This window comes from Rosa rugosa, chromosome 4 (assembly GCF_958449725.1).
Source record: "Rosa rugosa chromosome 4, drRosRugo1.1, whole genome shotgun sequence".
Lineage (NCBI taxonomy): Eukaryota > Viridiplantae > Streptophyta > Magnoliopsida > Rosales > Rosaceae > Rosa > Rosa rugosa.
Window position 1 is genome coordinate 31,495,137 of NC_084823.1, and position 13,376 is coordinate 31,508,512.

Genomic DNA, 13,376 nt, shown 5'->3' on the forward strand with positions numbered 1-13,376 from the left:
CTGATTATAAAGAGAAAACCAAAAGAAAGGAGAAAATACGTATAGAAATAGCGGAAGTCTGGGATAGTATTTTACTTGCTCAAGTACTAAGAGGTTTTTTGATAGTAACCCAATCGATTCTTAGAAAATATATTATATTGCCTTCATTGATAATAGTTAAAAATATCGCCCGTATGCTATTGTTTCAATTTCCCGATTGGTCCGAGGATTTTAAAGATTGGAATTGAGAAATGTGACCTATAATGGCGTTCAATTATCAGAAAAAGAATTTCCAAAAAACTGGTTAACAGACGGTTTTCAGATTAAGATCCTATTTCCATTTCGTCTGAAACCTTGGCACACATCTAACCCACGAGCCCCTTATAATGATCCAATGAAAAAGAAAGATTCAAAAAATGATTTTTGTTTTTTAACAATTTTTGGAATGGAAGGTGAATTCCCTTTTGATTCTCCCAAAAAACAACTTTCATTTTTTGAAACCATTTTTAAAGAACTCAAAAGAAAAATTAGAAAATTGAAAAAGAAATGCTTTCTAATTCTAAGAATTTTAAAAGAAAAAACCAAATTGTTTGTAAATGTTTTAAAAGAAACAAAAAAATGGGTCATTAAAAAGATTCTTTTTTTAAAAGAAATAAAAAAAAGAACTCTCACAAATAAATCCAATTCTATTATTTGGATTGAGAAAAATAAAAGTATATGAATTGAGTAAAACTAAAAAAGATTCTATAACTAGTAATCTGATGATTGATGAATTGTCCGTTGAAACTATACCATCATCCATTGAAACTATACCTTGGAATTGGACAAATTATTCATTGACAGAAAAAAAAATTGCAGGATCTAACTGTAGAACAAGCACAATCATAAACCAAATAGAAAAAATTACAAATAAAAAAAGGGCGGATTTCGAATTCCGGATCGAAATATTTGTTCTAACAAAATAAGTGATGATGATAAAGGGCACAAAAAAATATTTGGCAGATATTAAAAAGAAAAAATGCTCGACTAATATGCAAATTACATTATTTTATGAAATTTTTCATTGAAAGGATATACATAGATATCTTTCTTGTCACGCCCCGAATTTTGAATAAATAAATTCAAATCCGAAACGCGATAACTTAACAATCACAAGAAAAACACATATAAAATTTTTCATTTAAATTAAGCAACAAAACAAACTGAGCTCACAATGTCAATACCGACTCGTTCTTTAGAGTCAAATATCACATCACCAAGTGTTTACAAATTAAACCGAATAATAATTCAATAAGTAAACGCACCCTCTACACTCACAACACAGCGGAAGACTAGAACCAAGATACCAAACTACGTCCAAGCTACGACAGCAACAAAACCTCAGCTTCGATGATGATTACACTGACCTGCACAATAAACCCTACATCATAGAATAATGCACCGGGTTGAATAAAACAAACCCAAAAAGCTTTTCAGCCCGTATGAGTAAACTCAATTAAAATGACTCACGTCACTCATGCTTATAATTTCTCAGCTCGTGAGATAATTAAAGCAACAATATTTAATTCCACAAAACACAACCAAACATCAAGTTCATATCATATCATATCATCACAACGACAAATCACACTCACTTCCCTTCAACATAAAGCATTTGTCAAAACGATGACCTCAAACTCATTTCCCAATCACTACAGATCACAACCCACAACTGTACCCACAATAAGAATTAAGCAAAATCAGTAATCCCTGCATAGAAACTTAGTTCAAGAGATCACATGAAAACAAACAAAAGAAATCATATAAATCCCTGCATAGAGTTTAGTTCAGGAATTTACATAAAAACAAACAATTCAAAATACAGTAATCCCTGCATATGACTTAGTTCAGGAGATTACAATTAAATCAACAATAGAATTCATAGAAATTCAAATCTCACGTAAACACAAACGAAAAACCCCAAAAACCTTCCTTGAACTACGACAGACTCGAGCTCAACTGAATCGTAACTTGTCACCTCTGCCGAAGTTCAACCTTACGACCAAACTTCAGACCCTTCGGTCCTCAGAATAGAAATCCAGGTTACCACTGTAACCTTCAAACTTCAGACCCATCGGTCCTCAGAATAGAAATCCAGGTTACCACTGTAACCTTCAAACTTCATACCCATCGGTCCTCAGAATAGAAATCCAGGTTACCACTGTATCCTTCAAACTTCAGACCCTTCGGTCCTCAGAATAGAAATCCAAGTTACCACTGTAACCTTCAAACTTCAGACCCTTCGGTCCTCAGAATAGAAATCCAGGTTACCACTGTAACCTTCAAACTTCAGACCTTTCGGTCCTCAGAATAAAACCTTTTTAAGGAAATCCCACACGACTCACAATGTCACATCACATTTTCAATTCACTCTTTCAACAATATAACCATCAAACATATACATATCACAACGCCACTCCATCCATATATATATTCCACGTAAATATATATATACGTAGTCATTCACGCAGGAATGACCACTAATATCAACTATAGTTTTATAAATTAACTACTCGAAAATCATTTTATATCAAAACCATGTTTTAACCTACCCATGAACCGTTGTTGATCAAGTTCATATATTTTAAAACAAAAATTGGTTTCGAAAATGATTTAACAATTAAACAAGTAAATCCGAGTAATAAATTAATCCGTTCGTAAATGAACCACGTGAGATTTACTCACCTCCAAATCCTGCTGCGTCTTCACACAAACCAAGACAAACACAAAATCATCCATACTCCGCTCACACAATTCCGTCAATCACCTAATCACATCAATGTCACACTCGATACAACACAAAACACACAATTCACAAAACACAATTATACGATGATCCAACAGTCGGATCCTCATCCGAGACCATCCAACGTCTTCGGAACACTTCTACGATCAATATATCAAAAATACAAGTCGATCGGACAGCCGAATCCTCACGGATAGAAAACCGATTGAACCGAAAACCCTAAAACTTGGAAAATTCATAACATGCTCATACGATTTCCAAAAATTACAAACTATATATCGAAATGCTCGTATCGATGAGTAGATCGAAATCAGGAACAGAAACTGTCCCTGAGGTGGCTAGAAGCCGCCGGAAAACACCACCACAGTGGCGGCACCGCCACCGGCCCGAAGTCGGAATTTGGCAAAACTTCCAACACCAAAGTTCTTCATCTCAACTCCAATTGAAACTTTCATAACTATCACAAAGTCAGAAACAAAGCCATTTGGCCGGAATTTACCTCGCAAGTTTTGAAAACCGATGAACCCTAGATTCCCAATCTTCTAAATTCGAGCTCCACAGGTTGAATCGTTGCAAGCCGCTTAGAGGGAAGCATCTACGTCCTCTGGGCTTCAAAAGCCCCCAAGAATCACCGCCTGAGGTGACCGGAATCGGAAGTTCCGATCTGGGTTCGAAGCATCGCCGCCGCCAAACTTCCCGGCCTTGTAGCGCCGTCTACGGTGCTTCCCACGACGAATAACCACCACAGACGTGTATAGGGGACTGAGGAGAGCAGGATTCCCTTTGGAAGCGCGCCGATTAGTGGCCGGACGGTGAAGAAATCGATCGGCTAAGGGAGAGGGCGAAACTGGGCTCGGGAGAGAGGAGAGAGAAAACTTTCCCAAAATGGAAAGTTGGAATTTCTGAAATAATTTCTGGAAAAATCTCATATATACCAAAATGGAAACTGTTTCCGATAGCCATAACTTCTTCATACGAACTCCGATTCTTGCGTTCCACATGTCGACGAACTCGTATCGATGCGCTCTACAACTTTCGTGAAGGAAGTTTCTGAAGAATCCAAACGTATAAAAAGTCAAACTTCGTAACCCCCTCTAAAACGTGCACTTCGAATAATTATTCGTCCGAAAATAATTCCACTCCACCCTCGAACCACGAAATCGTACAAACGAACACTTTATTAATCCTAGGAAACATTTAGGAATTAATAACAAATTTCCGAGGTCTTACATTTCTGTGGATCATTAATATTCCTAGGATCAATACACAACCATTTCTTGAATCAATTAAAAAATATATTAATAAATACATTACCAATAATGAAACAAATCAAGAAAAAAGGATAAAACAAATCAAAGTTTAATTCACTTTATTTCAACTATAAAAAAGGCACTTTATAATACTAATCAAATACTTTTTGTGACTTATTCCACTTTTCACAAGCCTATGTATTTTACAAACTCTCACAAACCCAATTTATTAATTTTGATTTTTATAAGTTAAAATCTGTCTTTCAATATAATGGAGCAGCCCCTTTTATTAAGAATGAAATAAAGGATTATTTTGTTGGAACACAAGAACTTTTTCATTCTCAATTAAGACATAAGAATCGTCAGAATTCTGGAATAAATCAATGGACAAATTGGTTAAGGAATCATTATCAATATGATATATCTCAGATTAGATGGTCTAGACTAGTACCACAAAAATGGTGAAATCAATTCAATCAACATTGTATGAATCAAAATAAGGATTTATGCAATTCATCTAAAAAAACAAAATTTATTCACTACGAAAAACAAAATAATTTTGAAATGGCTTCATTACTAAATGAAAAAGAGAATTTAAAAAAACAATATAGATATGATCGGTTAACATATAAATCTATTAATTCTGAAGATACGAAGTACTCTTCAATTTATGAATCGTCATTACACGTAAAAAATAACCAAGAAGTTTTTTCGAATTCCAACACAAATAAACGAAAATCTTTTTATATGATGGAAGGTATTCCTATTATCCCTATCAATAAGGATCTAGGACAAGATTTTATTAGAGATATGGAGAAAAATCTAGATAGAAAATATTTTGATGATTGGAGAATTATCGATTTTTGTCTTAGAACGAAAATCGATATCGAGGCTTGGATCAATATTGATACTGACCCAAACAGTAATAAAAAATCTACTAATTAAGGCTAAGCTTAATAATTATCAAATAATTGATAAAATCAAAAAGAAAAATCTTTTTTATCTCACAATTCATCAAGATCAAGAAATCAACTTATCCAATCAAAAAAGTTTTTTGATTGGATGGGAATGAATGAAGAAATACTAAATCATCCCATATCAAATCTTGAACGTTGGTTCTTCCCAGAATTTTTGATATTTTATAATTTGTATAAAACAAAACCGTGGGTTATACCAACAATATTACTTCTTTTAGATTCTAATATAAGGAAAATTCTACTATATGTTGACGTATGCCATACATCAAGTTTTTTGAATATTTTAGACCGTTGGATTTAATTAAAAGTTAAATGAAAACGCTATTGATATTGAAAACAAAAGCATCGCTGGAAATAAAAAAAACTGATCCTTTTATATCAATATCCTCCAATGAAAAAAAATCTCTTGAATTAAAAAAATGAAATAAAGGGCAAAAAGAATCCGCAGACCAAGCAAACCTTGAATCTGCTCTTTCAAACCAAGAAAAAGATGTTGAAGAAGATTATACGGGCTTGGACATGAAAAAACATAAAAATAAAAAGCAATACAAGAACAATACAAAAGCAGAGTTTGATTTCTTACTAAAAAGGTATTTTCTTTTTCAATTGCGATGGGATGATATTTTAAATAAAAAAATAATTAATAACATACTGTGGTAGTGAAACCCAGGGGTCGTTCCACAATGAGATGTTCCTCCCATTACCCACCTGAAACTGCAAACCCAATTTAAGCACCTCCCTTCCTAACATGATACTACGCCAAGAGTAGGACTCACCTCCCTTCAATTCTGTGTCTAGAAAAGAACATCATGAAAAATATTTTGCCTTGAGTAGTTTGGCAAGTATAGAGTCCGGTTGGTGCAAGAGCCTCCAACCCTGCTTAGCTAATGTAGATACCTCTACTAGCAAGCTAGTTTTGCTACTTCACCAAGCATAAGTAACTCTATCTTAGCAGGCCCACAAGCCATGGTGGGGCCCAACCGAGACATACACCTTGTAACCCTATGTTCAAGCTACGCCACGGTATCCGTAAGTGGCAAATACGTCGCCGGAAAGCCACCTTCCCGGCCTTGCCAAGTTGCCCTCACAACATGGCTTTCTAGACTAGAATAGTGATTATTACATCCCACATCTAAGAAAATGTAAAGGAGAAGCATTCCTTCACCTATAAAAGGAAACTCCTTCCCACTTACTCAACACTCCATTACATACTTTGTAATCTCAAACACACATACTACAACATTCAAGTGGACGTAGTTTCCCGCTAAGGCGGGAAACGAACCACTATACTTCGCTTGTGTCGTTCTCTCTCTCTCTCTCTCATTGTTTAAGCTAACTAGAGACCCCTCGGTCACTAACGTTAACAGCTAATAACACCAACACTATGCCAAAAAACCCTTCAGACGACAGAGCTCAGACGACAGACATGTTGGTTTCTGTCGTCTGATATATTTTAACGACAGACAGTGTAAAAACTGTCGTCTGAATATGCAACATACCATACAAAGATGGTCTTGAGAATTAAGTTTGTTTTCAAACAACAGTTATCTGTCGTCTAGTCAAAGGAGATAAATTGATTTCGTTTTGGGTCGTAGCTTCTTTTTTTTGTTTGTATTCAGACGACAGATATATGTTGTGTCGTCAAAGGAGTAAATTGGCTTTGGATTTTTTTTTCCTGTTTTTTTTTTTGGCACAACATGAAGGGATTTAGTTTTTTGTTTTTGGCAAATAAGGGATTTAGTTTGGAACACTTTATGACATTCTCTCCCCGACTTTACGAAAACTAAAACCTAAACCGCGGCTCAGCTGAAACCATTCCAACTTCAATTTCTTGCTCCGTCCATTCCAACTGATGAAAATCCAAATCGAAACACCCTAATCAGAACCCAGATCGAAACACCCTAATCAGAACCTCATACTCCGTCCATTCCCCATCTCTCTTCGACAGACGAAGAAATCCTCATTCCACATCTGGGTCTTTGTTTCAAACCTAAATCGCGAAATCATCCAAACCTCTTTGCAAATTTCATGGGTCTCAATCAGTAGCTCTTTATCAATCACTACTACAGTAGGTCGTCATCTTTTCCATAGTCTTCTTCCGCTGCTCTTAAGTGGATTTGCTATTTCCAAGCCTCTGAGTTATTGCCACTTTGAGTACGCAAAGTTCTGGTAAGGTACCGAGTTCCCAATTCTCTATTGTTTAAGTAATTGCTTTGAATCTCTTTCTGGGTTGTTTATCTCTTTATTCATGATTTGGGTTGGGTATTTTGATTTCGTGTTTACTCCATCTTCGTTTTAGGTTTTGTTATATTTCATTACTGTTCTTTTTGTTTGGGAATTGATATTGACTTTACAATTAATATCTAGAGATGACTTGATTGTTGAGAACTGGTGACCAAGCTTGGAAAAATGAAGTAGTTTGTGAGATCAATTTTGAACTTGCATCTTGGTAAGTCTTCTCTTTCGATTTTGCTTATTTGTGGAAGAACTATTATGTTTTTTGGTTTTGGTGGTTGGGTATGTCAATTGGGTTTCGATTTGGAATTGAAAATTTTTGGCAAAATCTCTTGTTTGATGATATATTGTATGTCAATCGATAGCCTTGAATGATTAATTGGTATTGTCTCTCAAATATCTCGATATGAATGGAGCTTACCTTTAATTTGCTCAGATGTTGATTGATTATTTTGATATATAATAAATACAACAACTATTCTTTACGGGCTCTGCTATACTTTGTATTGTGATTTTGCAGTGATCAAGATGATTGTGAGGTTGTGAGGAAAGTAGGGGGAGGAAAATACAACAAGGTCTTTGAAGGTATTAATCTCAATACCAATGAGCGATGCATAATCAAAATCCTCAAGCCTGTGAAGAAGAAGAAGGTAAAAGATTAGGGTTTTGGGGTCTAGTTCTTAATTGATTCAATTGCGAAAGTCGAGTCTTTATGGTCTATGAAGGTTGATCTTTGTGGGGGTGTTTATGCAGATTAAGAGGGAGATTAAGACATTTGAACACAGAGGCATGTTCTTGGAAGACATTTGTTTGGATTCTTGAAATGTGATCCCTTCTTTTGGATTTTTGTATTTAAAACTCTTCATAAGATAATTGCAACAACATTAGTCAACTCTTTTTTGTCTATATTTTAGATAATATACATTTATATTCTAGCTTATCATTGAATGAACCATTCTCGATCTGTAATTTGGATGAAATAAACATCCCGAGTTCTTGTATACTTGTAGGAGTTACCTGTTGCTTTTGTTACATTCAAGTCTCGGTTGGGTGCAGCATTAGTCTCCCAATCTCAGCAGCATACAGATCCACTTCTTTGGATAACTGACATGGCTCCAGAACCGAGGGATGTATCTTGGAGAAATCTGGTGATACCATACAGAGTTTTGCCACTTTGCAGGCTAGGTGTCATTGTTGCAGCCTCTCTTCTTACAATTTTCTTTGCAATCCCAGTCACTGCTGTCCAAGGTATAGCCAAGTTTGAGAAACTGAAAAAATGGTTTCCTCCAGCCATGGCTTTACAGTTGATGTAAGACTTATCTTGATTATAAAACTAGAACTTTGATACATCAAACTGTGACCTATTTAGTTAAGCTCACTTATGTCCTTAAACTTCTTGACCTACTGTGTTGTATATGTCCTTAGACTTCCCTATTTGAATGGAAGTAGATTCAACATCAGTGATGACACAATTAATGGTACCTGTATGTGTGCGTGTGTGTGCGCGCGTCATATGTGAGTAACCATGTACATAGGTGTATATATGTGGGTAAAGTTTTAATAATAAAGACAGAGATCAGCGGGTCCAAAGAACTAATAGTGTCATTAAAATCTTGACGGTGTTAAGTGATCAAATTAGAGCCATCCTAGTATATATATGAATCTCTATGTGATTCATCGATATTGATTGATCTCTTTTTTCGTATATCTCATTGCAGGGTGAGGGGTTCAATAATTATGGTGGTATATATGTCCAGAGGAATCCACGGCTGAAAGTCAAGGTGGTGGATGGGAGTAGCTTGGCTGTGGCCGTCATCCTTAACAGCATTCCGAAAGGGACAACCCAGGTTCTCCTTACAGGCAACCTCACAAAGGTTGCTTATGCCCTTGCCTTTTCTTTGTGCCAAAGAGATATCCAGGTATATGTCAATTACATATTCATGTATATGACTTCATATTTCTATTCCTATATGTTCATGACAGAAGCTATGCTCAAAAGGTAAGGAAAATTTGGCTCTCTATACCAGCTTTCTTATTGTTTCTATCTATCATATGCTATGGATATTTAACAACCATAACAAATTAATTGAAGAAATATATTTCTGTTTAACAATTTTTTAGGTAGAAAATAGGGATTTCTATTTTTCTAGGGTTTACGGTTTAGAGCTACACAGAAAACTTGTTCTCTTCAAATTACTTTTTTTGATACTTAATTTGCAGTGGAATTTCAATGCAGATTTGGTTGGTGGGAGATGGGTTGAGTAAAAAAGAACAGTTGAGTGCACCAAAAGGAACAAGTTTTGTTCCCTTCTCTCAATTTCCACCAAAACAGTTGCGCAGAGACTGCCTCTACCACTACACACCAGCAATGAAGATCCCCAAGTCTCATGAGAATGTTTACTCTTGTGAGGTGGGTAATTAGTAACCAAAAAAGAATTTTCTATAATGTTTCTTCATCCATTATTAGTTTGTTATTTACTTAGTAGGTAATTGGTTAACTAAAGCTTATATATTGTGACAATCAGAACTGGTTGCCAAGGAGGGTGATGAGTGCGTCGCGTATAGCAGGAATAGTGCATGCATTGGAAGGTTGGAATGAGCACGAGTGTGGTCACACCATGTCCAGCATTGACAAAGTTTGGCAAGCAACTCTTCGACATGGCTTTCAGCCTCTAGTCTCCAAAGAGGCAAAGATTGATTAGTCACCTCTTCAAGAAAGCATTACCCAATTATGATTTATGTTCTGACTACGCCTTGTTTTTATTTTGATATTATTTGAGTTTATGTTCAGCTGTACTGTGCTTGGTAGTACATGATTTGCAGTGGATATGTTAGTGATTTCCAGTTATTTGATGAATATATGGTACCATTTTCTAAATGAATGGTATTGGTATATATTGTGGTTTATGTATATTTCCAGGTTCTGGTATGGCACATTGAAGCCAAATTCTGTGGTTTTAAACCAAATCACAAAATATAAAAATGTGGAACAATTGAACGTCCAACAACAGAATTCAAGCAAAATACTGTTGTCTGAAACAAGAAGATTAATTCAACAGACAAAAATAAAATTCTATAGTCTTAGTCTCATTCCCACGACAGAATATTGTGATGTATGATACTTTCTCACAACATACGTAACAATGAAACATCAACTATCTCCATATTCAGACGACATATAAATGTCTTTTTAAACAACATCAAACAATAGAATGTTATTAAAGTCTGTTGCTAAAGTTAAACAACAACAACATTTGACTGTCGTCTGATATCATATTTAACCACATATACTACCATTTTATGCATATCTGAGCAACATTCAGACGACAGATATATTTTTGGTGACTGTCGTCTGAGTCACCTTCTGACGTCGGGCATTGACTGTCGTCTGAACACCAATCAGATATCAGCTTAATAGACGACAGATTTTCTTCATATCAGACGACAGTCAAAGTCTGTCGTCTGAAGGGTTTTTTGGCATAGTGCAAATTGAAGAAATGCATGTTTCTAAAACCCAGCCCACCCTTCTTCTTTGAACAACACAACTTCTCCTATGCGATCCAATGGATTTTCCTCTTGTCAACTCCATCACCCCACAAAAAACGAGCCATCAACCTATGCATTTCATCACATAAGTACTTGGGAACCTCAAAACAACTCATTATGTAGGAGGGAATCATCGCATGTGCCACTGTCTTAATTAACAACTCCTTTCCAACAATACTAAGTGTTTTTTCACACCACCCTTGTGTCCGGGATCTGATCTTCTCATTCAAGAAACCAAAAGCTTCTACCTTTGAATAGCTCAACTCCATCGGAAGACCCAAATATTTATCATGTTTTTCCACTCTTTGAAACCCCGGCCCAAAATAAAAAGCAATCCCCTCCTGCATGAACATGTGTACATTTTTGCTAAAAGAGATGCAACTATAGATACCTCCACTAGTATGGAGAAATAACTATGTCACCAAGCATATGTAACACCCTCTTGTGGGGCCCACAAGTCATGTGGGGCCCAACCATGACATGCATCCCGTAGCCCGACATTCAACCTACTCAGTGGTAGTCGGAAGCGGTCAAGAGCTCACCTAGAAGCCACCTTCCTTTTGTCACCAATATGCCTTCACAACAACCTTTTGTGAAGTAGGAATGAGACTTCTTATCCCACATTGAAGAAAATGTAAAGGAGAGGGGCTCCCTTACCTATAAAAGGGACTCCTCCTCCAACTTAGAAACCACTCCATTACATCTTGTAATCTGGCCCAAACACATAGTAAAGCTTCAAGTGGATGCAGTCTCCCCTAAAGTGGAAGACGAACCACTATATTTCTCGTGTTTAAGCTAAGACTACCTTTCTATCTAACGTTAACTTGACAACGTTAACATTAGCGCTGTTTGTGGGAAGCCGATACAAAGGCTTCGTCACACACCATACACTTAGGTCGGTCAACACTCGGTCAACGCCAAGTCAACACTTGGTCAATGTCAAGTCAATTGTCTAAACGCTAAAAAAAAAAAAAATGGAGCGTTATCTATCTTTGGACACCCATAAATCTTCTCTGGGCACACCTCAGAAGTGTTAGCGGGTCAGTTCAACTAAGGTAACGACTGTTACTTCCTTAGCCTTCTTCTTCGTTGCATCCAGCCACCAAGAAGCCTATTCTCGATCACCTACGTCAACCCAATAGCTAGAACCGTCAAACGCTGCAACAAGCTTTGCATCCCCGATTGGCGAGGCCCGTCAAAAGCTTATTGACAGCGCTGCGTCAAGCTTTGCATCACCAATAAGCAGTCAGCCAATTCCTGCATCACTGTCAGCATCTCTCTTTTTTACGGAGCTTCTCCACGAAGCTTCCCCTCACTATTCTTGAAGGAGATTATTGAAGGAGCTTCTCATCAAGAATATTGACTGATCTTCCTAAATGCTTTCTTCTTCATTGCATCTGTACTTGCATGAGCATTTGCCTAAACCATAATTAGCTATAATGAGCCACGCTCATACTACCGCCAGCTGTGCTAACTACTATAAAGGGTGTAACCTATGGAAACACCGCCAGACAGGCTATCGCCTGAGCTCTAGCGTAGCCCGAGATCGCCGTTGACGCGTCGCCACGCACCTGTCCAAGATCGCCTCGCTGAAGCATCAGAAGCTAGAACAGAAGCATATCAGTCCCACATAGAAAACAAGGAAGAGATCAGTCTTTTCTCCACCTATAAAAGGTCCACTCCTTTCTCTTCATTAAATACGCATTTTACTATTTACCTAGCGTTATCCTGTCAACATAAATATATTGAATGACTTAGGCATCGGAGTAGAGAAGACCGCCAACCGCGGTCTCCCTCTGACGCCCTGTGTATTTTATTTGACAGGTAGCGGAAGCACCAAGATATCTACAAGTAGCGGTCCACTTCGTGGACCAGCGTTAACTGAGGTTTATCTACCGCTGACTCTCAGACATTAACATTGGCGCCCTCTATGGGAATCCTTGAGCAAAAGGTCATCCTACCAAAAAATCACCATGACTAACGGTAGCGGGGAAACCGCCGACGACTAAGCGGATCAGTCTGCTAACCCCCAACACACTAACCCCGTGGCTAATGTTAACCGCGCACTCTTCAACACTCCCGCCAACCCCAGCGTTGAACCCCATATCACTCCCCAAGTTCCGCGTACTCAGTCGGCAGTAGAAACTCACCCAAGCAACAGTCGCCTACCGTCTGGCCAAGACCTTGCCACTAAGTACGAGCTGGCACTAGCGGATCTCCACAAGACAAATAGGGAGCGTGAGCAAGAACGCAAGGAGAAGGCGGAAGCTCAGAAACAAGTGGCCATGTTGATGTCAAGATTTGACGAACTAAAGAAGGCGCTGGAAGCAAACACTAACCCAGACCAGAGCGAACTACAAAGTGCCAGACATAGTGGCCTCAGTGGAGGAAGGCTAATACCGGTACCAGTCATATAGATGCAAGTACCACGAAACCCACCCGAGCGGCCCACCTCCTTCACCACGGTTAATGTTGGAGCAGGAAGCGAAATCACAACCACGTACCAACTGTGGCTCGGCTTGAGAAAGAACAGAAGGAAACCAACCAGCCCCCAGGCAAGGCTTAATGCAGCGTAACCTCCAGGCAGGTCCCGCTGGCGACGCC

The 13,376-nt window shown here is 37.7% G+C and overlaps 2 long non-coding RNA genes across 4 annotated transcripts; both read left to right on the forward strand.

Annotated features, from left to right (window-relative positions):
- Nucleotides 1–7,057: 7,057 nt before the first annotated feature.
- Nucleotides 7,058–8,554, forward strand: LOC133741961 (uncharacterized). Of its 3 annotated transcripts, XR_009862274.1 has the most exons (5): nt 7,065–7,160; nt 7,359–7,440; nt 7,747–7,876; nt 7,980–8,051; nt 8,237–8,554. It is a non-coding gene; the product is annotated as an uncharacterized LOC133741961 (long non-coding RNA). The 3 variants fall into 3 exon arrangements; XR_009862275.1 differs by lacking the exon at nt 8,237–8,554 and having other exon boundaries at nt 7,058–7,165; nt 7,980–8,227; XR_009862273.1 differs by lacking the exon at nt 8,237–8,554 and having other exon boundaries at nt 7,980–8,227.
- A 644-nt stretch (nt 8,555–9,198) lies between these two features.
- On the forward strand, nt 9,199–10,125 carry LOC133742250 (uncharacterized). Its single transcript, XR_009862448.1, has 3 exons — nt 9,199–9,225; nt 9,463–9,636; nt 9,752–10,125. It is a non-coding gene; the product is annotated as an uncharacterized LOC133742250 (long non-coding RNA).
- The last annotated feature ends 3,251 nt before the right edge of the window (nt 10,126–13,376 follow it).